Source organism: Coloeus monedula, assembly GCF_965178545.1.
Source record: "Coloeus monedula genome assembly, chromosome: 9".
NCBI lineage: Eukaryota > Metazoa > Chordata > Aves > Passeriformes > Corvidae > Coloeus > Coloeus monedula.
Window position 1 is genome coordinate 12,227,629 of NC_138789.1, and position 22,469 is coordinate 12,250,097.

Here is a 22,469-nt window from a genome sequence, read left to right on the forward strand (position 1 = left end):
TGAAATATAAAATAGATTCTACAAATGTGGCCATATTTAGTAGCTGTGCTTTTAAGATACTTAAGAAAGAAAGTAAAAGAACAGAAAGAGAAAAAGGCTTAAAAAGGATAAATCTCTTCATGGAGGACTGTAATGTGGACTAGAAAAGAACTGTTTTCAAGAGAGGAAGCACAAAGTCAAGCAATTCACACTTTGTATGCAAGATTTGATTATTTTCCTTCTCTATCCATCTTAAAGGACTGGTTAAAGGAACCGTATTAATACATATGAAAAATATATGATCCACAAATCCTGTAAAAATTGTTTTTATAATATTGAAGACTATGTTGCACACATGCTGAGATATTTAAATCAATACTCCATTAACATAAATATTTTAAAATATGAGTCTTCTTCAAAATACCTAGCATCAGTCTAACACCCTTGCTCTGAAATGGTAATAATTAAACTACAATGAAAGTAAACATTCTATAAACGAAAGAAAGCTTGTGAAAAAATCAGAAATTTTACTTAGTCTGCCAGTGCCTTAAATTTCATTGCCAAATATGGGTAAAGCCTTGGCCTCACTGAAGGCACTGTGTCTATTATTCATGGATTTAGTCCTGTGTGTTCTGAAGAAGTTAGCAAGTATCCCTACATCTCATAGTCAATTAGAGCCTAGGAACACATAAGTCTTCATCAGAAAAAGAATGATGGCCTGTATGTAACATCACATTATTTGGTCATTTGTCATTTATCTATCTTGATAATACTAATAACTGATGATATTGATAACATTGATAATACAATAAACTTTTCCAAAAATTGCCATCTTGACAAAACTAAGGTGCTTTATATGGTTTTACACCAAAATGTACACGCTTGTATAAAGGAAAGTAATTTGCTGACTTATTTAAACAGATCATCAAATATCTCTTTGAATTGTTTAAAGGTATTTTTGCTCTGATGAACAGTCACACATGGATTCTCTACACTTACAAAACCATTCTGAGAGGAGCTCCCTATGTAGGTGGGGCTGTAGGGCAGCTATTTGATCTCGAGAGAGCAATATCCAGTGGTCAGTCCCTGATACACTTTTCACCCTCTACTAGAGGATTTTAGCCACCAGGACAGTGTTACCAAAGGTCCAAATTTCCCAGAATTTATCTACTTTTTATGTCTGGAAATTATGTCTTAGTAAAAGCTATGGCCCTGCTGCTAGTTATTATTTAGAAATAAAGGAACTTGAAGTTGTTCTGACAGAAAAAAATAGAGGCTAAAATTTTCTGTATGTATTTTCTATCTTGTCAAGTTTAGTGAACAAACTAAATGAAACTGGTTTGTTGTAATTAGTGTACACAAAGAATTCACTTCTGTCCTTGAAATCTAAGAATAAACAGTAAAATACTGACAGAAGCAACAGATCTCCAAGGTGTTGTATCAATCTTGTGGTCACATCCAGTTCTGCTGATGCAGAAAATGATGAAAGGGGTCGCACCCTGTGCCCAAACCCAACTGATTAAACACAAGTTGTCCATCAGCTGGAATGGCCGAATGGTGGGCTCTGAGAGCAGGGGGAACGAGCAGCGACAGGGTGCAAGATCTCCTCCAAGGTCATTTGGGCCTGGAACCACGGGTACAAGCCCAGACTGCCTGTCCCCCCAGCCAGCATCCCCAGCATCTCTTTAGTCACCTGACTGGACATCTGCTTGACCCATGTTGATTTGCAAGGAAGGCAGGCCAGGCTCTCGAAAATGAGTTCAAGATGATCACCTGCTGCATTTTAAGCCTGCTGTTTCTCTTTAATCTGTCAGCTCACAATTCACTGCCTATGCTTCTGCTGCATCTCTGTGGTATCATAAATACACAGAGCTACTCAGAACATTAAAGCAAAGGTCCCAAATATGCTACAACTGACTTCATGCTGGCCAGACAAAAAATGGGAAGTTCAATTGCTAGAGGGTGAAGAGTGACAACATTAGCTTTCCATTAGAAGATGTAAAAAAATAATCGAATCCATACATAACAGAGACAACTGCCAGCAAAGAAATGTCTTCCTTCTGTATTTCATTGTTTCCAAGAAGTAGGGGTGGTAAGCAACAAAGCTAAGATAGGTATGGGTAGGCAAAAGGAGCTGTAATGAGAGATATTAAGGAGCAGAAAAGCAAATGGAAGAAAAAGAGGGTGTGGGCCAAAGCAATTTCTATTTTGTGCAGCATCTTTAAGGTAAAAACAAGGAGAATAATGTGGTGAGTAGGTGAGAAGTCAATAAATGAGTTCAAGATGCTGAAAGGAAAAGCATTTAGAATAGATTATGATGACGATTTTGGCAGCAACACCTTAGACTGGAAAAGTCCAGCGGGGGAAAGGCAAGAGTTGTCAAGGAGATGATGAGGATGAAGCAACAGCACAGGAAACCTGAAGAGAGTAATAAGACTAAGTCTCCAGAAACCCTTCACACCAGCCAGATTTGAATACACTTAACTGGGATGTATCCTTTAGCTTCTGTGATGAATGTGGATCTATGTCAAGGCAGAAGACATCATTCCTTAGTAATGCTCAGATTTATGCTTTAATAAGAGAAAAAAAAAAATGCCCTGATGGTTATCCCGCAATACTTTGTGAAAATGGAAACAAGGAACTGGAAAAGTGTATACACTTTTGGTTAGTGGGTAACATTCCACTAGGATGTATACAAGGTTCCTATTTATTCAAAGGTATGAAATGTCACTATATTTACAACAAAACCTCAGTTTGCAAAAAAGAGGTTTCACTTGGCTGAAATTCAGGAATGCTAGCAACAATGCTACAGTTTTTTGCCACTACCCAAAACTAGTAGGTTAGAGCAACAGTTGCTGTTGCCCATATTTCTTCCCTTATTTTAGTTGCTGTGGTTCTAGAGGTGCAAAATCAGCCTTTCTGGCTAAAAATTCAAAGCCTGCAAGAAGCAAAAACTATAAAACCTTACAGTTTATAATGAATGTCTTGGGTCCAGTCTTACAAACATGCATGTGAGTAATTTTACATGCATAGTAAATCCCATTTGCTTCTCTGGAATTATTCCTGTTACTAAAATTCCTCATATATGTAGGACTTTAGAAACCTGGACCACTGTTTCTGCCATGTGCTGGCGGTGTTTTGGTAAGGGAGACACTTTAAAAAGATCCCAGACAGGAGCATGAGGAAGTCCAAAGGGAGCAATTAAGAAATGGTCAAAGCACTGTAACAATAAGGATAGCAAGACTTGTTCTAGAGCTAAAGCTGGTGACTTCTGTAGGAGCTATATAAATGCACTGAGAGTCCTTTAAAATTTTGCTTGCTCCTTTCCCTCCTTTTTGCAGATGAATAGAGCCATTCATTTCAATGGAACTTTTGTCTGTGTGGGTCTGGAAAGCTGTCTGAGGAACTTGCACAGCTCCAGGTAGCAAATGTTTGTAGAATCCCAAACGTTAGACAGTCTGTAATACTAATCTGCATGGCCTCAGTGCAAAATAAAGTGGCTCAGTAGAGATCACCCACTACCAAGACTAAACCAAACTAAATGTTTAGCCATACCAAATAATCAGTTACTTTTAAATATTAGCAAAAGGAATCCAAGAATTGACCTTTGCCTAGGCTAATCTACAGCAGTATTGAGAGAGATGGAAAAAGGCATGTGAGTTCTAAGTGTTCACGTCAAAAAAGAAAATGAATGTAAGGAAGTTCATCGTTAAAAATTCGATGTGGTCTCCATTAAAACAACAAACCTGGAAGACCAAGGTCTTACAAACTCTCAGATGCACACTCATACTGAAAGATCTAACTCTTTTGCCACTGTATGCACTTTATTTTCACAGCCCGAGTATCAGTTACAAGCAGGATTTGATGAAATGCAGTACCTGAGAAGACATGCCAAGGTCTAAGACAGTGACTAACCCATGCCATGGAACACAGGACACCTGTAACTGAAGTTTATTTCTCTAATGGCTTCTTCCTCACAGGCTCTGCCTATCTTCCATCTAGTTGAGATTTCATCATACTTTTAGAGCCATGAAAAATTCCCTCTCATCTATCCGTCATTGCCTCTATTAATTATTTTCCTTTCTGGTCCCATCTCTTTTGGCAGCTTCTATACAATGTTTGACACTTGAACACAGGCTAGCCAGGGGGCTTTTTTTTTCTTTTCTTTGAGGCTCCCAGTTCTCAGGAGGTATCTGAAGACAGTTCCTCCCTGACACACCCTTTAGCAAAGCTGGTAAATAGTGAAGTAGTAGAGAGACAGCTAAGAAATATTTTCTTAAATTGAAATAAAGTCCATTAAAAAAACACCTGTTTAATCAATATATGTTCAATTAACTCTTTTTGCTTTCAACTATCTCAAGGTTTCCATTCTGCCTGTGTAGTTCCTAATACATTGCTGACCTTACCAGAGAAAATTGTTGCATGTTTTGGAATGACTACAATTACAACTGTTCTTGAGTTATTCCTTTGACCAGGAATAATTCCCCCAATACTTGCTTGCCCTCCCAGGAGGTCATTTAAGACACACAGAGCACACAAATGTGCGTGGAAAAACCAAAAATAAATAAAAGATATATTTTCTTACTAGCCTTTGATTATATGGCTACAGTATGTGACCATCTCTTTCCAGTACAGAAAGGTACCTATTTGCAGTGAGAAATGATGCATTTTATTTGCAGCTGGACTTTAATGGAGCAGGTTTAAGTAGCTTCCAGCTGTCTTTGGAAGGACCTGTCAGAATTGTCCTCTGAAAGGAATCTAGAGATATTCAGGAAATAGCAATAACTTTAATAAATCATGAACTGAAACCACTGAAAGCTGGAACTATTCAGTAGCATAAGATTGAAGGAGGAGTGGAAGAGAGAGAGAAGCAAGCGTGACAGAGTATGATTTGGGTTAAAAAAAGCATTTTGAAATATAACACCTCCTGCTGTGCAAGATGACTCAGAAAGGCAACAATTATATCAAGAATTGTGCTGAGGCACAAAGCCAATGACAAAATATCTGTCCTTGCTGCAGGTGAGCAGGTCATGCCTTACCTGACATATGTCCCAATGAATGGGACATATTTTCATACACAGCTGTATGTACTGGAGAAGATAGAGGTATTTACAGAAAATGTGTTGTAAAATATCAGTCAGAACTGTCTTTTTCTGAAAAAAACCCCAGCTTATATCTTCTGGGGTGCTTTTTCCTGCAGTCCTTTCTTTCAAATTTCCTCACTCACTTGCTGGTTCAAGAACATTTCACAAAACAGGAAATATCTATAGTTCCTAGCGAGAGCCCAGAGCCAGCTCACAGGGTACACATGAAGCTGTGTCAGTGCTATCAACTTTCCTGGACTCTGTTGCAGTCCCATTTCCACATTACTGAGGCAGAAGTGATTTGTTGCTGGGGTACTCCAGAATGTCTGATAAATCATTGCTTTATATCAACAAATTGCTTTTAGGATTCTCTGCCTGGATGCTCAGAATATGAATTGAGTTCCCAAGATGTAGCTTTAGAAAGATTCGATAAAAATGGACCTTTATAAAGGAAGCAAGAAAATTCTTCTTTGTTTATTATAATGGCAGTCAGGAGGTCAGCTTCAGTTATCCCCACCTAACCCCTCTGAATTTGCTCAATGGGCATGCAGTGCTGCAAGCCAGGGCAGAGCTTAGCTCAGTGTGTACATTTCAGGAAGAAACCTTCACTACAGAGCTCAAAAGAATCCTTGTGCTCACTGAAGGAAAGGTATAAAGGGGTGCTTGTTAATATTAGTCAACACAGTCCATTTTCTGGAAAAAGAGCAGGGATATTGGTAAGAACCTGTGGCAAGGCAAAACTTCTCCAAGAGGAAAAAAAAAGCAAAAGAGAATTTAAAAAAACACTACCTACTCTGTACATCTTTGTAATTGTATGACACATTCCTATGGTTTTGACCTCCTGCAGGAAAAAACAGGTCAGTAACTGACACCACCATGTAGTGCTTTTAACTTTTCATCATATTTTTGATCTTTAACATAAAAAATTATTCTTTTTTGAAGTCAAAATGCAGAGTTTTCTTTTTTACAAAACCTAATGTTGTGCTAGTATTATCTCATTATCTGTGTGAGTCCAAAACCTAGAAATTGCTTTAAAGTGTTTCCTGAAAGAGAAGGAAAAAAGAAGCAGTGTGCTTGTGTGTGTGAGGAAGAGAGAAAATGAGATCTTTTGTATGGCTTTGAGAGAAAGTCAGATTTATTTAAATATTGAAGGGAGCTTACATCTCTAGGTGTCTGTAGGTCTGCCATAAACCCAGGAGTGGGTGATACCCTGCTGTATTTAGTATTTTGCCCCCATACTCTCACCGTGCCGGTCATTTGGTCTGGGTTACTGGCTGCTGCAGGTGAGGCCAGGTTAAATGGTGCAGCCCCCGGACACTGTGTGCTGACTGCTCAGGATGCTGGAGCACAGGCAGGGATCACAGTCTGTCACAGCTGCTGCCCGTGCTGCCCCTTGGCAGGAGCTGTGCAGTGCCATTCCCTCCTCCCACCCCCCAGCCCGGAGCTCATAGGCTCCAGGGTTCTGGGACACACAATGTAGGTGGGTCTGCGCGCCTGGGGGAGCCTCTTCCCCCCATCCTGTCCCGGTAAAAACAGCGTGACACTCGCATTGTTCCTCGGGCTCTGCATGCCTGCAGAGGGGGCCAGAGAATTTAGCAGTCTCTGGCTACCGACTGCCACTGAATGTCTCATTTTGGAAAACCTGGGAAGCACTTTCAACAAAGAGAAGCACAGTGTCACTCAATGTTTTGATAGAGTATCGCCCTCTAAGGCAATCTGCTCATCACAACTTTTACTTTAGTAATTCACCAGCCATTTTCAGTGCTCCCAACTCTTTGAAAATAATGCTGATTTTTCTTGTTTTCAGTGGTTTATATTTTTCACTTCAGCTTTTGTGGAACTTGTACCAATAAAATCTTAATGATCTTTGTATTTTTAAAGCATTTTGTCAGAAGGTGAATGCAATATGACTTTTCCAAAACGGTATGGAAATCATGATCCATCTGTAAATTCTCTGTGTACCACAGTCATTTATTACTTCATACTGAAATTTGAAACATGAGAACAAAGCAGAGGCAAAGCCAAATAAAAAAGCCACACCAGAAAGGAACATCTGCAAAATTCTATGAAAAAAAATGCACAAATGTTATGAATTAAACCTTTTCTGACTTTTCTTTCAGCTGCACAACCTCACACTCAGCAAGACAAGAAGGACTATCGAAATATTTCCTACTCAATATGAAGAAGCAGAAGGCCATAACATTCTTTTGAAACATTAAATAAAAGTCTGCTGGCACACTCTAGAAAATCTAACAGCTGATAAAGAATGAAAATGTGAATCATAAAATGCAATATAAAGTGCAAGTAATTTCAACTTCAGTCTTTAACACAGTCTTTGCTATGGCTACAGTTGATGTTGTTAACAAGTGGTAAGATCCAATGGAGAAGATGCTGCATTTCACACCTGGAGGGCATGCAGAAACTTTTGCAAGAAAACAATTTTTTGATTGGAAAACACCAGTTTGTGGAAAGAGAAAGTGCTCATAAGAGCAGGAGTGTTTGTGAGTTTCAATTTTGTTAAAGGGTTCAGTGTTGTTCAGAAAAATTATGCCTTTTCAAACACTTCTCTTGACAAACTAAGTCATTATTGGGGAGTAAGGGAAGATAACAAAGGGAAAAAACAGGTTCAAATAGTAGTCAGTCATTCATCTGTAAACTCATTCAGTCTGCTTGTTTATTGACCCTTTCTAAAGTTAAAGCTTGTCTTTATAATTAGGAAAGGAAATCTCAAAAATCTGGAGAAATATCCCAAATAAACTGCTTCATAATCAGTAACTGCCTGCTTACATTGACATATGGTCTACACCACTGAAGTCAGTACGAGAAGGGTTGGGACTCAAAATAAGGTAAAAAATTCTAGCCACAGAGCAGATACTACAAAGCAAAGTACATTTCAGGTGTATACACACCTGAATAATGAATACACACATGTATAATGTAATACATTTATCTTATTAAGCACGTAACATCCCTCAGTACACTTTCTAATATCAGTATAATAATTATTGTATTTTGACAAATATTAATTTGAAATTCTTCTTGTCCTATTTATTACTGACTTCTGTATTGTAGGATTTTGTAGGTGGGTATTGTGTAAATGTATGTGGCCACACGCTGTATCCAGATAAAAGGACTTTGAAAATGAATATGTCACACCACTGAAATATGCTGTGAAGCCTCTTTCTCTGCAGTGGAGAATAAAGTATTGCTCATGAAAGATCTTTTACCAAAGGACCATTCCCACATCACAGCTAGCATGGCCTGTCCCGTGTGAAATGTCCTGGGAAACTACACTTTCAGTTTTCCTTCAGTATACCTTGCTCTAGGGACCCTTAAGCAAGAAAATAACTTGTTTCCAATAATTGGGTAGAAACTGGAAAGATCTACAATCTCTGCAAAATCTGTTAGGAAAGCTATAATGGAAACAAGGAGAGGTGTACTAGCAGACAAAAACTTTATGCCTATGTGTACTCATTTACAGTTTTGCCTGTGAAACCAGAATTTATTTATAAATAAAATGCATCAATTTTTCCAAAAGCTAAATTATTCTGGAAGATACTGCTATTTCTAGAAGTGGCATAGATGTGACAATCATCAGAAAAAAAAGTCCTAACCATCAGATAAACGTTATACAAGATGAACAGTATGTGTTTGTGTTAAATATTTTCTACCTTTATCATTGCTATTAAGCATAGTGAATGATGTATTTGTACATAGGTTTACACTTTTGACAAAAACAGAACAGTTTGCAAGCCAAAGGCTGGATATTAAATTTACAAAGACTATGCTGTTATCAGCAGTGGAAGCACATGAGTAAAGAATCTTTCTCAAAAAATGAATCTGAAGTATTCATAAAAGCATTCATTAAGGAAATAAAAGATTTTCAGGATCAAAATAATTAAATAGAAAAAGGGTACACCAAGTATTTTTTGCAGAACATTGAAATCATGCATAGAATAAAGCTGCCTGAAAGGACACAAGCTCGGCTGTATCTCTGTCCTTTTCATGACAGAGATGGGAGAGAATGATCATAAATTGTTATCAATGCACTAAAAAAACACCCCCATTTCCTGCCTCTGACTTACTCATTCCTCAAATCTACAGTCACTGAGGTACAGGAGCACAGTGGGCCTGTGCCAGTAAGTCCACAGGGAATGGAAATGCTGGAAATGACAGTTGTATCCCAGAATATAAAGAGCCATATGTCAGAGCTGCTGGTGACACCTTAGTCACCAACTGTTAGCCACGTTCCAGCCTTTACACATAGGTAGTCAGACTTGCAGTTTCATGCTATTAAAATATTTCTAAAATACTGGAGGAGAATTCCACATTAAACACAAGAAAGTGTGTATAGACTGCATAAATTGAAATGTTCACATTAATTTTCACAAATAGGGACTTCCTTTAGCTGGCTTAAAGGTTCATGTGCTTTATGGGGTAAAGAGAATTGCTGTCTTTATTTGCAGTTCAACTTGGCACTGAAGTAGCAAATAAACTTTGTCTATGGCTGCTTTCCAAAGCAAACAGAACTTTTATCTCTACTTGAAACTTTTATTAAAACAATGAATATCACATCTAGCATTTACAAATTCCTTCTGTCATGCACTAAACTGGAGCATACAGGAAGGATAATTTGGGTAATTAGCTCAAACTAAACCCTGGGTCAGAGGAAAATTTGTGCATAGTGCAATGTGTTACTGTGGGAGGGTGATCAGATCTTTTGCTACTCTGTTCACCATCTTAACTCTACCATCTCCAGAAAAAAGAAACTTGACTCAACTGCAGTTCTCCTGGGAACCCTGCTCTGGCATGGCTCCTTTTCTTCCATTCACAGTGAACCTCCTTTTAGAAGTCATAATCTGCCCTGGAATCTGGGTTCGTATTTTGTGTCAGAAAAATACTGGCTCATTCTTCTCTTTATTCCACGGTATGTGATACGCAACTTTTCTGATGCTATCAAGTATATTTAACACCCCAATAAAGGGATTGGGATCAACTTTTTAAATATTTAACTCCTATATAAAACTTGGACTCTCCTCTATATAGGAGGAACATTTACTTTAAGTTGGATCCTTGATATTTGACACTGTTTCCAGCCATTCATGGATGTGTTCCAGATATGTCCCTGACACATAAAAGAATTTTATGTTATTTAAATACTCTTATGGTTAGCTGGAAGCATTTTTCAACAAAGGACCTCACTCAGGGTGATATATTTGGTGGACAGGCTTTCCAAATAATTCTTCATGAGCCTGTACTGAACTACTGCACACTGGTAATGTACATGTTAGAGATGTTGTACTCAGCACAGATGTTCCACCAACACATGTATGTCAAGCTGAGAAACTGCTGGCCATTAATCCTACATTATTAGAGAGGAACCCTATTTATACATCTACTGCAACTGCCATGAGAATGCCGTGAAGCTGAAAGAAATGCTACCCTGACATGAAACTTTAATAAAAAACAAACTCCCAGTTTTGTGGACAAACAAGAGAAAGATGCTAGAGAATGGGAACTGTAACATCTTGACTTCTGTTCCTTTAACAAGACAAAACCAGGCACTTCAAGTGCAGGCTATAATTTTGTAGCACATTTGCTTCCTCTCACAGGGCAGAGGAACTGCAGCAGGTTTATCTTATCTCACTGCAACCAGATCAGCCTCTGTCCAACCACAGTATCCAGGAAATTAGGGAAAGATGCATTAAGTCATTTGTCAGTTCAGGGTATTTCCTTCATTCCTTGTCCAGGTCATTTGGGAGGACAGAACCATTCCCAAAATCTCACACTTTTCTCCAGAATACTCTATCCTTACGTGTCAACATCATTTTTCTTGTGCAAAAATTAGTATTTTTATTCCAGCTATTGCCTGCAGGAGCAGAGTCAGAATGAAGTCTTTACTGAGTACAGGGCTCCAATGCTGTTATTACAAAATACAATTTTTCGGTATGGTGTGTTCCTACTTACATCTGTGCTACCATTTTTGTGTTGCTGGAAGTCATCTAAGAAGAATACTGCAGACAAGAGCTAGGCAGAAGCACAGCCACAGTGATGTGGGCATTGCTGGCTATGCAGCCATGGCAAAACTCAAGAACCTACATAAAAAGCAAGTCAGATAACTGGATGTCAGCCTGAGGCAGTATCTGTGCTGCCATGACAGCACAGGCAGCTCAAGACACTGGCATTTATCTTTCAAACGTGACCTAATTGCCATTTCTTCCATTAGTGCTAATTGTTGTAAGTGGCCCTTCTGTATCAAGCTCTTACTTGCATCAGTTGAATAACATCTGCTCCCTGTTCATGATGAAGTGTTTCAAACTAGAGAAAATTTTTCTCATATGGATCCTGTAGAGCATTTGCTGTACTCTTTCTGTCCTGTGTGCTAGGAGGAAGGGCAGTTTGCAGAAGCATGTGTTTTGCCTTATCTGCAGCTGGAATAGATTCTCCAGGCAAAGGTGAGAAGCAGAAAGGGACCCAGGGGTTACAGCAGCTACACTTAATATCCCCAGTGTCTCTCTGCACTGACACACCTGATTTTGGTCCTCAGTTCAGGACTGTATTTATAAGGATGCCCCAGCTTTTGAGTCTTATAACTTTTTTGAGTCTCATAACTTTTTTGAGTCTCTAACTAAAAGATTAAGAGAACAGAACAGAAATAATATAGAGGTGACACAAATTGCACTAGAAAAGTAAACATAAGCCAGTTTGTGAAGAGAAGGATTGTCCTTCCATGAACATGGAAAGAATCACACACGTCCTGTGTTGAATACAATCAGAAATTGCCATTGAATGTCATCCACAGATACATAAAAACAACAAAAAGCATTGTCTCAGTTCCCCTCTTTTGTGCTGCATGTACAAATTCTGTTGTATTTTTTCCTCTTTGTTATGGTACTGCCAATCCTGAATGAAAGAGCTTACCAATATATAAAAAGATTTGGATGGAAATATAATAACTACAGTTTTGTAATTTGTCTTTTCTAAAACCCCAAAACACCATGCATAGCTTTTTCAAATTGACATCTGCAGTTATGCCCCAACCACAAAAACATGCCTATGCTATCATGTGGATCCCAGCAATTACAGTTTGTTTCTGTGATCTTAACTGTATAAAGTCTCCAAACAGTTATTTTGGACAAAACATATTGCTATGTTGTTATTAAACCTTTTAAGATCACTTTCTATGAATTCTATTTTTTCAAATAAACAGGTTGATATTTCAGAGGGAATTAAAAAGTAGGTAATTTAAAAAAAAACTTGATAGTACCTGATTGACTTTGTTTTGAAGAATGTTTGAGTAGGCAACAATCTTAAATTAATGCAAGTATGTGAGCCAGGTCTGGCCAGGCTTTGGCCAAAGCCGTTTATGTCCTGCTCATATTGACAATTTTTCTCTAAGCTGCTCTAGAGGTGACTCCTCAGTGCTAGGAAATATATGAATCTCCACTGTCTCTGGATTCAGCTTGGATGCATTGGGGTTTGTATGTTTGTGCCAGCTAAGATTAGAGACCTCTGCTAGTAGCCCTTGTTTTATTGGTGCATGTTATACTTCCCTGTCACTTACTATTATTCCTTACATTGTGCTGAATTCCTGCTGTAGTCTGGGTCAGCAGAGGGATATTTGTTAGTGCATCTCCTTATATAAACACCATACCATGTTTTAGTGGTAAATTTTTTTGCTAAAATCTTCATTTAAAATTATGTGTACTTCAAATCATGACAGGATATAGGAAAACTTGAAATAAGCCTCAGGAAAGTAGTTTAACAGGATGCTTGGGTACCTAGATATCATTCTTCATTAATGGTTTGAGGGGAAAATATTATTGAAGTAAGAATTTAAGAAAAGCAGAAACTCTTCCTTCATTCATGCATTGATGCTTCACAAGAAGATTCCAGGTAAAATCAGAATTGAAGATTAAGTTAGTATCATTCTAACTCTATATCAGTGTGGCAGGAGCCTACCTACCCCTGCAATTCCCATCCCATTGAAGGCTGGCTACTGGAAACTGGTTTCATGATTACCAGTGAAATCATTCAGATCATAGAATTTGTTCTGGGGAATCTCATTTCTAGGGATGAAAAGGAGCAACAGAGTCCTGTACAAAAATATGGTGCCCTTTTTTGTTACTACTATTTCTAATTCCAGCTGAGTTATGGATCCAAGTATAAAAGGACACTATTCACATGTATAAGTGAAATAAAGGAAGAAGATCTCTGGAACTGGTTGAGTGATGTAGGACCATAAATTTATTTAATTTTCAGGATCAGAAAACTTCAAATTGAGATGCATTCTTTTGGTATCTCGTTCCATAAGTTTCCAAGTTGTGACTAATTTTATATGATTTATCTAGGCAATCATGTTTTTAAATGATATGAACTATGCTGGTAACTGAAAATAACAAATTAAAATGCAAATAGGAGGCAGTTATTCAGAAATTTTGGTGGTTCTGACACAGCTGGTTTGGGCTGAGACTTCTCTTGGCCTTGTTCTACGAGCAACTATTTCCCATTAGGAATCTTTTGAAAAGTGCAAGGATGGCAGATTTGATGGCATTGGTCAAACGCTCAGTTGTTGACCACATTTGAGACAAAGCTATAAATGGGATGTAGTCCTGTGGTAGTCCTGTGGTAGTCCTGTGGTAGTCCTGTGGTAGTGCAGCACAGTCATGATCCCCAGCCTGCCGAGAGTGCTGCGAGGTCGCTGTGTGGTGAAGTGAAGCACAACAGACCCTCAAATGCATTTTGCCTTTTAAGAAGTGCTTCCAACCCCCTCACTAAGCAAGGCCAGCAGAGCTATTTCAGATGGTAACGTGGTTAACACGGACTTTCTCAATGTAGTAGCTGTTCTGTCTTTCCTGTCATGAGGATATATGGATTTCATTTTTTCACTCTATTCAAGACTGAGAACAGTAGGGATTTTCTGTTTTCAACTGAAAACTGACAGTTTTTATGGAAGCAGAACATGCTCCTTATGGAAAAAAATGAGACTTATATTTGTGCCTTAAAAAAATTAATCTAAACTAAATGCAGAATAGAAACTTTTAGATAAATTCCTCTTAGCCTTTGACACTTGGTCTACATTTCCCTCATTTTCCAAGACAGGTTTTATCAATAGTGCTCTTTGCTATGTGCTGGTAAATGTCTGCATAACTTATAAGCCACAGGCATCCAGGACAGAGTGAAGGAACAAGCAGTACCTGATCGAGGCATAAAATAGCAAGTGTTTGTGAAAGGTACGAGGAAGGTTTTCATGCAGCACAGTTTATCCAACTGTGAAAACATTACTTGGGATATTAGAGAGCGGGTGCTCGGAGCTCTTTTGGCTGCTGACCAGGATAAATGGTCCAAGCAGAGGAGCTGACTGCAGATTAGTTACATATAAAGAAGATACAAAGAAAAAAGAGAAACATGACCCAAGAGAGAGCAGCATGTGGGTTGAGAGATTAATCAAGTATTTCCTGAGTTATTTTTCCCTGTGTCCTCCTCCTCAGTGAACTCTATTTTTTCCCTCCTTCTCTAGTAATCCCACCTTGCATGGTTCTATGGTTTACACACATAGTTGCAAATGTTAGCACATCTCTTTCTTCAGGATACTCTCTGGTTTGGGGCACAATCATACAATTGCTGAGAAAAAAACAAACCTCAGTACAAGGTGGGCACAGAATTCAACTCTACCACCACAGCTTTTCATTGAAAATATTATCTGAAAGTCACAGGTGAAGCAAACAAATATGGCTTTCTCCTTCATGACATGTCCCTCAATCACACTTCCATGACTTTTTCCACACTCTGAACATAATTCTTACTCTTACATTTGATTCAACTGTGTGTAAGTTTGCATCTCAGATGATCTTTCTGCACTCATCAATACTCCAGACTCACCACTGAATGCCCCCTGAGAGCTTGTCAGTCATCCCATTGCCATTCTGAGCTGTGTTCAAACAAACTGAATGAGATTTATTTCAGACAAAGTGAGAATGAGTGTGTTTAGTGATCTTGACAGGTTGGAGAGATCTCCATGTTCAGGATACTCATTTGTATATTAAATTTTCATCCTGTTTGGATCTGGCTGAACACTTTCATAAAAAGCCAATATTTTGCCACAATCTAGTAAGGAATATTTAAAAGCACTGCAACAAAATTAAATCCTAAACCCAGAAGAAAGCTGACATATCCTGAAATCTATATCGAATTGGATACTCTCCTCTGCTCTTGATTTTATAAAATGGCTCAGGTACAATTTAAAATACAATGTGAAACATGGTGTACCTTTGGGTTATTTTCATTGCCATCTAGTAGAGTGCTCTTTTGTTGCTGATAATTCCAGCAAGCTGCAGACCATTCTACTTCCAATCCACCTAGCATCTCTAAAGTATTAGGTATAGCACCCTTAACTGCTGAAGTAATATTGCACAGAAACCACTGGAATATAAATCTAAACACAGTTGAAGGTTTGCAATATTCAGGACATGGTCTGCTCATCAATTTTCCCATCACAGAAATGTAAAATTGCAAAAGATCTTCCTTGCAGAACTCACCCCTTAGTGCATGAAATGAGGCATTATCAGCTACACACAGAACAAGGTTTTGTCTGACCTTATCTCCAATTGTGAAGAATTGCAAAGCCTTAAAATGTAACCTGGTGTGGAGATTTTTTCCCACTAAGGCGCTCTTAATTGGGTTTTGTACTTGTTTTTTTCTGACACCCAAGCTAAATATTCCTGCTGCAAATTAAAGAGTTGTGGTCTTATGATTTTATAATCAGAGGACAGAGAATCAGCTCTCTAACCAGCACATTGGAGAGTCTCACACTGTAACCTAACATTTGACGACCTTTTTCACAAATGTATAATAATTTTGACTTTGCCAAAATATGATCAAATTTTCCACTCTGCCAACTACAATATGCTTTTCCTCAGCAGCTTCTAATGTTCAGTGTGATCTATTGTTTTTGTATGCAGATAAATGCAATTTATTATTGTTAACAGTTGCATGTACATTAATGATGCACTGGCTTCCCCACAGTATGACATGCCATCTCCTTGCTATCCCACCTTTTCAATATTTCTACAAAGTAATTAGCAGTGTTTAACAACCTGCACTTACACACCTGTATCACACCCATTTCCATGTTACACTGCAGCCTACGCACAACCTCCTGCTCTGCAAAATGAACCCATCCTCTTCAAATCTTTTTCTTCATGCTATTTAATTCTTAAAACAGTATGATTGCAATGCACTTTGACTATATCAAGCATTTCTATAATTCATTCTTGCTTATTTGAATATTATTTGAGTTTGTAGAAACCATTGAAGTACTGTGTCATTTTATTAGCAGCAGCACTGCTTAGTGCTGCCTAGTATGTTTTTCAGTGTAGTTCTGTTTCACAGTTCTTCATGCTGACAATACATTTTTATAGATGCTTGCTTTTCCATATGCATGCTGTGCTTCACACAACCATTTTAATGTGGTGTTTTTATTACAAATAAAATGCTGGGCATTTATCACTTGTTTTTATGATAAGTTCATATATCCTAAATAGATGTTCTTTTAAGTCTTCTATTGCAAAACACTATTTTAAGTTACCATTTAAAATTCGCATTCCGGTGTTGCAGTAACAATGACAGAAAACAAATGGAATTGGAATTCCCTTTCAGAAGGACAAGTGCAAAGGAAAATGTGTCAGTAGGACTGTCAGTATTAAATTCCCCTTTAATTCCTTTATTAGAGCATTCCCTAACTCTTCAATATTTTTTTATGTTCTCCAGTTCTACACCATCATGATTAATGCTTTCCTCTGTGGACCATTTTTAGCAGATTGTTACAACTTTCTCACATCATAATTTTCTGTGGCTTTTCCAAGTGATAGACAAAGATCAACCACCCATTCTCATTCTTTGCCAGGTTTCTGCTTAGAATACTTGGATTAGTCCATTCTTTTCAAACACCACATTTTTCATTTTCCAAAGATTATTACAATAAAGATATGACTTTGTAGAAGACTGGTATGAGATAAATTTTCAGCTAACTTAATTTCATAATACATGTTAATCTTATACAAAGTTGTAATTCCAGCCTAGATAAAGGCCCTATGTCTTGGTCTTAAGGACAGCTACAAGCAAGGTTTATTCACAACTAGGAGAAATTCCACTTTCATAAGTGAGATTTTATTTGTTTGTTTGAAGAATTATGGGATTTGTATGGTTTTATTGGGGGGGGGGGGGAGGGGAGGGAGGGGGCTCCCCCAACAATTCTTCATATCTACTTTTCTTATTTGGAAAGCTCATTTGAGAGCCCCAAAGGACCGTGAATTCTTTCAAGATTAGAGTTTTAAGTTTTCAAGCATAGAGTTTTATTTCTAGTTACTAAAACATTTTGGGCATTAAATTATTGGTTGCTAAATACTAAACTTCAGAAAACAAGTTGTCCTTTACATTTAGCTGTGGTTCATCAGTGAAAATTATATATTTGAAAGGTGTAGTTCTATATTTATTTGAAGTTGGATCCACTAAACCACAAACAAATTATTTTTTAGCCTCCTGCTTCTAGAAAATCAAATAGAAGCTTGCAATTACTTGAACTGCACACCATCTGCTGCTACACATATCTGCACATCATCTTCAGCAGGAGTCAGAGGAGCTGGAGGAGTAGGTATGTCTGGGAAGTCGATCAGCATTCTTGGGGTTTAACATATTTCAGAATAACTCTCCTTGTTAGAAATATTGTTCAGTGGCGTAATGAGGAATTGAGAAGCATTCATGTTGTGCTCTTACTTGAGTTCCTACTGCCAAAACTTCATCATAAGACAACAACAAGAAATCTTTTTATTTTAATTAATTTGTTTTAAATTAATGTTTTAAATAAATGTTTTATTTAAATTAATTTGCTTTGGAGCAGATCTTTGGGGAAAAAAAATTCATTCTCCACTGATTTAAAATTTTTTTTATGGTTGTAACAGTTCATTTTTCTTTATGTGATTAAATATCTATGGAAAGCTGTTCAAACAGGTTCATCAGTAACATATGTCAAACCACATAAAATTCAACCAAGCACTGGCATCTGTTAGCAGCTATTTTCTTATAATATTTTATAAGAATATAAATGGCTCAGGTACTATATATATATATATATATATATATATGTATATATATATATATATATATATATATATGTGTGTGTATATATGTATCCGGTAAAATATATTTATTTATATTTTATATTATTTCTTATAATATTTTCTTAACTGTTCGGAAGCTCAGAAAAAGAAGAGCAGCACAGAAACCAGTTCTGTGAGAGAGTATTGAACACTAACTGAGCAAGTCAGAGGAATCACAGAATACTCTGAGTTGGAAGGGACACACAAGGATCATCAACTCCAGACTTAAGTGAATGGCCCATATGGGGATCAAACCCACCACCTTGGCATTATTAGTGCCATGCTCCAACCAGCTGAGCTCATCTCATGGCAAGCATTGCCAATGGCACAAAAAGGCAGTGAAATATCCCATCATCCCTTGAAATGCAGGTATATGCTTGTTTTCCATTGATTCCTACATAAAAGCTTTTTTTGCATCTTCTATATAGTCAACTTGCAGTATGAAAACTGGAAAGAGCCACTTTTCTCTCTGTAGGGAATATTTCTTATCAAAAAAATATTTTTACCCAAAAGTAAAATGTTTCAGCACCTTTTTGCAGACTCTTTACATAAAGTATGAGCTTGCTTACGATGTTAGAAAAACTGTAGGCCAACATATTTTTTTAAATAAATATAAAATCCTGACATTAGCAAAGTGATTAAACACACAATAAAGGTTTGCACTCAGAGTGAGCCATACTTTGGTTATTCAGTGTTATTTTTGTGATATTCTTAGAACTGAATGAGGGTTTTTTCAGCTTGCAAAAGTGACCTGAAATAATTTAGTTTTATTAAACTCATTTTTAAATTAATAAATTGATACTGCACCATTACATCTGCAGTAGTACTGCAGCACCAGATCTTGCAAATATTGCATAAGTTATGGGAATTATAGGCCATCTGGGAGTCCTATTTAGGACGATAAAGAATCAAAGCAATGTCCTTAGAGAACAGTACAGTTATGTAGTTCATTAAAATGTTTTGAAATAACAGTTTAATTCAGATAAGAAACAATAAATTCAGATCTGGGTCAAGCATATTTTAAAGACTTGAATTCATTTTGACTTTCCCCATCTGAAAAAACAACTTTAAAAAATTACCGTCCATTAAAAAGTTTAGTTTGCAAAATCTTCATTACCTATTGAGGGTATATTGTTGTTACATGAAATTTCCAACCATTTCTAGTTTAAACATTGTATAAAATTCTGCCTCTGCCAATTAGACATGCATCAGTCCCTCAGGACAAAGCCATTTTACCATGTGATGTTCTAATGCAAAAGGCATGACACATTGGGTTTGCAGAGTGAATATTTAGTTATTTTTTAGGTTGTCATTTGTGGCTTTATGAAAGAACAAATGTTAAACAAAAGAGAGAAAGGCGTTCTCTTGCAAGCAGAGAGGGATACAGAAGATTACAATACAACGTACAACATAATCATATATTTACTGCACAAAACCAACCACAGAAATATATACATTCATTTTGAGAGTTACAGCAGATGTTCACCTATTTGAAGTGAAGGCCAACAGCTCTCCCCACCCCCATAAAGCACTGCCTAAGAGGAGAAACACCAACAACAAACCAAACCAAATAACAAAATCAAAATATGTACATGGCTAATCCTATCTATAGATCTCAGTTCCCCAGCTCCTCAGCTTGAGTCTTTTGGGTTATAAGACCTAAAAGATATTCAGAATATGCAGGTAGCTGCTCTGTAACTTATTTCAACCAATCCATTACAAGGGTTTTGAAAACTGCCAAGCTGCAAATAAAAGCCACTCTCAACCAATGTTCCTTTTAAAGGTCACCTGCAAAGCAAAAAAAGGAAGAAAAGTTGTTCTTCCATTTTATCACCTAATGATGAGGTTATTTGCCCATGAAATTCCAACCAGGTTCCACTTCAGCCCGACAGGATTCACATATGTATTGCCAAGTGAGAGATGTGGATGTTGGAGCCCGCTGCCATTACCAGTTGTGCAATTTTGATTAAACGGATAGAGGCTAAAAATCAGTAAACCATGTGGAGAGGGAAAAGTAGAGGAAGGACTGCACCAGCACAGAGTAGGAAATAAACCAATTCTGGTTTTAGCATGGCTGTAAACTAGAAGAATTTTTGCTCACTCTCTCCATAGGCACACTACAATCCACACACTGGCCTCGTTCCTCAGTCCTGAGTCAGTAACTCAACAGAAGGCTCCCAAAGCATGCAAGCAATACGCAGCAACTGAGGGAAAGGCCATTCCTCCCCCTCCATACCGCTCTTTCCCAAGTGCTCAGATGTGCTGGAGCAGGTTCCTCTGATGCCAAAGGCTCACATGCTCATACCAAAGACTGGCTACAGAAAGGACAAAACAGCCACCCCCATCACTTAATCAACAATCGACCTCAAATACTGTGATGAATTGATTTACTTATTTATTTGTTTGTGAGGACTAAAAATAAAGGGTGAGGGCTCTACTCCTACCTTCCAACTACTCCTGTTGCATTCCTGCTTCCCAGAATGTTGGTAAGGCCCCAGCTTCTCAGACTATTGTGTCTATAAAGGAATACAAGAACAAGAATTTATGTTCTTTTCTACTTTTCGTGTTTGCCTGGATAGCTTTATGTCATTGTTTTAAAGCCAGTGTGCATTCATAAGGATTGCATTACCACAAGTTTTTCCCATGTCTGCATTTATTTACTCATTTTCCCATAAGAGAAGAAGTAAATACCTTTAGTAATGGATTGGACTCCGTTCATGTACTAATCATTATATATATATGTATGTATACATGAAGATGTAAAAAAAATCCAAAAAAACTGACAGAGCAGTTGCCACTATAAACAAAATAAATAGGTTCTCAGACATGAAAATACAACATTTACTTGAGGAAAAAAAGAGTTCTTATCTTTCAATTGTCCTTTTAATACAACCAAATAAAACAGATTTGATGGAGGAAAAATAGAAAAATGTTCTAGTTGTAACTGGTGTTCTGGGCCATGTAGTCACAATTTGCTGTGTAATTTTCAGTTCCAGTCTTCCTTTCCCACCCACCAAAAAAGCCTTCAATGTCTGTAATACTGCTGTTCAAGTGGTTATTGTGTACATAAAAGTGTCTTCATTGTTAGAAATTAATTTAGAGCTATCAATTGCACCACCTGAAAATCCCCTACTTTACAATTCAAGAAGATAAAATTAATTTTAATAGCAATAAACTGTTTCAGAAAAAAAAATCCATTTGGAGATGGTGTTCTGGGTATACTGATGGTATCCTCTTATTGCTACAGATATATGTTTGCATTCACACTTGCTAGGTTCAGCTAACCTGCCACAAGGAATTATTTTAAGTCAAGGAGCAAGCAGTTTCCATCTACAGAAGTGAATAATGATTGAATAATCTTTTTGGATGTTGCCAGTAGTAAATATCTCCAGATTTTGGATCAAATGTCTTTGTCTTAATGTCTAAGGTGACAAGTAAATTCAGTTTGAAAGTTGTAGGAAATACTAGTGCTGGCATATACTCAGCAGACTCAGCACATCCATCAACACCATGTATTTGTCCTCAAAATTGAATTATGAATTTTTGTCCCTTAGGTCTCCTACTATCTTTTTCTAAAAAAAAAAAAAAAAAAAAAGAGTGAGAAAGATTACTATATTTCTGTGCCTATGAATCTTTGTTCTTTGTTTTAAAAATCTACTTTTTGTTCGCCCACTCTACATAAGATTATTATCAAGTATTTACTCTGATGCTATTGACCCTGTCATATCCTTCACGAGTAGTGTAAGGATTTTAAGCAGTTGAGTGTCTCAGGGGAATGTAAGAAATCCTGCCACCACACATCTGCAGTGAGAGAGAGCACACAGACACGGATACCACAGCAAACCCCAACATTTGTCATTCGGTTTTGCTGTACCTTTTATGCACATTTTATGGTGGCAACATTTCCTCTTCAAGATGGACTGGAGGGAATTTACAAATTCAGATCATGTGCAGCAAGGTCTAATTTGAGAGATCTAAAATTAGAAAAGGCAATTCAGGTTTTTGGTGGTTTTCTTTTGTTTGGTTGGTTTGAGTTTTTTAAGTTGCCTTTTTTTTTTTTAATCACTGTTACACCTTTGACTCCAAACCTTAAATTTGCTGGTAGATATTAGTTAGCCTTTGGAGGGGGTGTAGATGGAGCCTGTCTTGCTTTGGCTCCTTGCAAGATCCTAATCTGTAGATAAATGGATGGATCAGTGCTGCCTGACCACAACAATCTCTTCATATTTCTTAATTGGCATATGCTCTA